Below are 4,694 nucleotides of genomic sequence, written 5' to 3' on the forward strand. Positions count from 1 at the left end.
TTGGTCTTGGTGATGGCAATGCCGAGGATGAGGGCTTTTCTTTATTTAATTAAAAAAAAAATTCTTAAAACTTGTGCGTAGGGTGTTAAATGGTGTGATTTGGATTATTTAGTTCAATTTTGATTCAATTTATATTTTGATAAGTTGAAATCAAAACTCTTCCAAATAAGAATAAGATGAAATCAAAATTGGACTCGTTCCAATTTTGATTTCAATAAACGGTATCCATTCCAATTAAGGGTTTCAATTATAGATATGCACCCTTACTTGTGTGCCTAGGCTACTCCTGTATATCCTTTTTAGGTTTTTAGTTTCATTAACATAATTTATCGAAAAAATAACTAACTGGCTAACTGTAATGCTGTCTTCTTCTCTCATTTTTGACATTCCTTTTGAATGGATATGGTGAGATGTCTTTATCTATTTAAACACTAACATTACTTCCAAATATCAGACTCAAGGAAACCAGCACAGCAATTTTAGAAAACTGACAAAGCCATTGACACTAGTATTCTCCTCTGCCTCCATCTCCCTCTCCTTCCTAGCGAGCCCATTTCTTCTTTCTTCTTCCCCAAAATGGATAGCCTTGCCAATGACCTAGAGAACAACACTAAACTAACTCTTAACCCTCTTGACCATGAGGAGTTCAGGAGGCAAGGCCATATGATCGTCGATTTCCTCGCCGACTACTACCGTGACGTTGAAAAAAGTCGAACCGGGTTATCTCCAAAAATGTCTGCCAGACTCAGCCCCCAATAACCCAGAATCAATCCAAACAATCCTCCAAGATGTAGAGACTCATATCATCCCCGGAATTACACACTGGCAAAGCCCTAACTATTTTGCTTACTTCCCTTCAAGTGGTAGCATTGCAAGTTTTCTCGGCGAAATGCTTAGCACCGGATTCAATGTCGTGGGTTTCAATTGGCTGTCTTCACCGGCAGCGACAAAGCTCGAGAGTATAGTTATGGACTAGTTCGGGAAAATGCTTAACCTCCCTAAGAGCTTCCTGCAATGGTGGCGGTGTGTTACAAGGGACTACTTGTGAGGCCATCTTATGCACACTCATAGACCGAATGTCGAAAAAGATTGGTAGAGAGAATATAGGGAAGCTAGTGGTTTACGGGTCGGATCAGACCCATTTCGCATTTGAAAAGGCAGCCCAGATTGCAGGTATCCACTCGAATAATTTTCGACCCATTGCTACCTCGAGGTCGACGGCATTTAGCCTATCGCCGGATTCCCTCCTATTAGCAATTCTCGCCGACCTTGAAGCCGGGCACCACATCTTCAATCGCCGTGGATCCAGTCAAGCCATTATGTGATGTAGCGAAAGAGTTCGGGATTTGGGTCCACATTGATGTGGCGTATGCTGGAAGTGCATGTATATGCCCGGAGTTCCGGCACTTCATCGACGGCGTGGAGAATGCAGACTCGTTTAGTCTTAATGCGCATAAGTGGTTCTTCACTACACTTGATTGCTGTTGCCTATGGGTGAAGGACCCTAGTGCCCTTATTAAGGCCCTCTCTACCAATCTTGAGTATTTGAGGAACAAAGTTACGGAGACCAATAAGGTCATCGACTATAAAGAATGGCATATAGCCCTAAGCTGCCGGTTCAGGGCCATGAAGCTATGGCTTGTGTTATGTAGCTATGGTGTGACCAACCTTAGGAACTTCCTAAGGAGCCACGTAAAGATGGCTAAGCACTTTGAAGGGCTTGTGGACATGGACAAGAGGTTTGAGGTTGTTGTCCCTAGGACTTTCTCTATGGTGTGTTTTCGACTCCTGTTGCCACCGGTCATGAGGGTACATGCAAATGGTGAGCAATTGAATGATGAAGAACATGCAAATGAGTTGAATCAGAGGTTCCTTGAGTGGATGAACTCGTCTAGTCGGCTCTACATGAGTCATGGTGTGGTTGGTGGAGTGTACATGATCCGATTCGCCGTGGGTGCAACCCTAACGGAGGAGAGGCATGTCAACATGGCTGGGAAGGTGGTGCAAGACCATGCAAACGTTGTTCTCAGTAGATACAATAATGCGGGGAAAGGTGTTGCTAGATTGAGCTGAGTTTGATAAAGGATTGAGATAGGACGAGGATGACTTTGATCTAAAAAAAGTAACACCAGGAGAAATATTAGTAACTCCAAAAAGTTTTACTATATATATGTTGATTGTTCGATTATTTATTTACTTTTTTGTTGGATAATATAAAATTACTATATATATGTTGATTGTTCGATTATTCACAAGGGCGCATGCCACCTTCCCCATCTTTCTATATCTTATTTTCGTATCCAAAAGGGTTCGGCTTATATAGTATATTGGCCGCTGCTGTCTTCCTTCTTCCTTTATCAGCACAGCACTTACTGCCACTGCCGATACAGCTCGGTATAACTACAAGGTATCTCTAGTGTTTGGCTTCATTAGTAGCGGGAGAGTCTCTAAGTACTCCTTCGGCTATTCGAAGGACTTCTCGCATTCCTCTGTCCACTCGAACTTTTCGGATCCCTTCAAGGTTTTGAAAAAAGAAAGGCACTTATCAGATGACCAAGAGATGAACCGTCCTAAGGCGGTGACTCTACCTGTCAGCTCCTGGACTTGCTTCACATTCTGCGGTGACCTCATGTCTCGGATGGCCCCAAATTTTCATCGGGTTGGCCTCGATCCCCCTCTCCGAGACAATGAAGCCGAGGAATTTCTTCGACGTTACTCTGAATGCGCACCTTGTTGGGTTCAGCTTCATGTCGTATTGCCTCAGTACTTGGAATGCCTGCTCTAAGACTCAGATATGGTGTTCTGCCTTCAGGCTTTTCAAAAGCATGTCATCCACGTATACTTCTATAGTCTTTCCAATCATCTCCTTGAAGATCTTGTTCACTAACCTTTGGTAAGTGGCTCCTACATTTTTTTTGCGCAAAGGGCATCACTTCATAGCAATACAGCCCCCCTTCGGTTACGAAGGATGTCTTTGAGACATCGGTCTCACACATCTTGATCTGATTGTACCCTGAGTACGCATCCATAAAGCTCAGTGCCTCATGTCCTGAAGTGGCATCAATGAGCATGTCTATCTTCAACAGGGGGTAGCTGTCCTTTGGGCAAGCCTTGTTTAAATCCGTGAAGTCGATGCAGATCCTCCACTTCCCGTTTTCCTTTGAGACCATCACCACATTGGATATCCATTCGGGATATCAGATTTTGGGACAAACTTGGCCTTTAGCAACTTCTCTACCTCCTCATCTATCTTCTGCTACCTCTCAAGGGCAAAGGTCGTCTTCTTATGCTGTACCAACTTCTTAGCTGAGTTGACACTCAAATGATGCTTTATTACTTCTCGAGCTATTCTAGGCATGTCCAAGGCTGACCATGCGAAGACGTTAGAATTATCTTGGAGGAATGAGATGATCTTTTCTCGCTGTTGTCTTGGCATTAAGGCCTCAACTTGGAATTGGCAAATATTATCCCCTTCTTCGACGTCAACTTGTATTAGCTCCTCGGTCGGTTCCCTCCTCTGATAATTAGTGTCATCACGCAAATCTACTATCAGGAGTGCCTCGCCTACCTTTTCTTTCCCCCATAAGGTGGTGGCGTAGCACTTCCGGGATGCCCCTTGATCACCTCAACATTCACCGACCCCGTTCTTGGTTGAGAACTTCATCTTGAGATGTGGTGTGGAGACGACGGCCTTTAGCAGGTTTAAGCCAACTCTTCCTAGTATGGCATTGTACGTCCAAGTGATGTCCACTACTAGGAAGTTGATTATAACTGTTACTTGGCAGTCTCTGATGCTGGCCCTTACTAGTAACTCGACCGACCTTTCCACCTTGACTGGGGCACCCAAGAACCCTTGCAACAGGTGTTCCACTTTCCTCAACTTTTCTCCATCTAGGCCTCTCTTCTGGAAAGCTTCGAGGAACAGGATATCAGCTGAGCTGCCATTATCCACCAAGATCCTTTTTACTTTGCAATCGGTTAGGGTCATAGTGATTACTAGGGCATCGTCATGTGGCATCTATACCCGTTCCAGATCATCATCCAAGAAGGAGATAACTGTCACTATCTTTGCCTTCTATTTGACCATTCAACCACGTGTACTCTTCTCGTATAGGCCTTTGCTTTCCTGGCCCATATGGAACTTTCTCCAGTGGCCAAGCCTCCACTAATAGTTGTTATAACCCTGGTTAGGCTTTTATGATCATCCTGGGGGTGATGATCAGCTTCCTCGGGGGTCCGGTCCCTTTTGCCATTCCTGATTGCCTTTGCGGGCTGGCCCCCTTCTTTCACGATGGCCTCTGCCGCCCCTTTGGCGATTGCCCCCACGGTGATTGTCATCCCTTTGGTAGTTGTCCCCGCGGTGATTTCCATCTTAGGCATCTTCTTTCACGGTTTACAAATTGGCCTAGATATCCTCTTCAGATCATTCCTTCTATTTCTCTTTTTAGGTGCCAATAATCTTCGGTGTAGTGGTTGTGGTCCCTGTGGAAGTGGAAATATTTATCCATGTTACGCCTCTCAAGATGTTATCCCATCTTCCCTGGCCACTTCATGGCTCTGGCATCCGGGGAGTCTTTGATCTGCATTAGCACGTCCGTCCGTCTTTGATTTAGGGGTTCATACCTTTCAAACTTCTTCGGTGGACTGGGTGCCCGATCAGGTTTGGACTTTTGTCTCTTGCCTTCGGAAGGCTT

At 44.9% G+C, this 4,694-nt stretch overlaps 1 pseudogene; it reads left to right on the top strand.

Moving 5' to 3' along the window:
* Window positions 1-576: 576 nt before the first annotated feature.
* On the top strand, window positions 577-2,073 carry LOC122067499 (annotated as a pseudogene).
* The last annotated feature ends 2,621 nt before the right edge of the window (window positions 2,074-4,694 follow it).

The sequence above is a fragment of the Macadamia integrifolia genome, unplaced genomic scaffold (assembly GCF_013358625.1).
Source record: "Macadamia integrifolia cultivar HAES 741 unplaced genomic scaffold, SCU_Mint_v3 scaffold2941, whole genome shotgun sequence".
Lineage (NCBI taxonomy): Eukaryota > Viridiplantae > Streptophyta > Magnoliopsida > Proteales > Proteaceae > Macadamia > Macadamia integrifolia.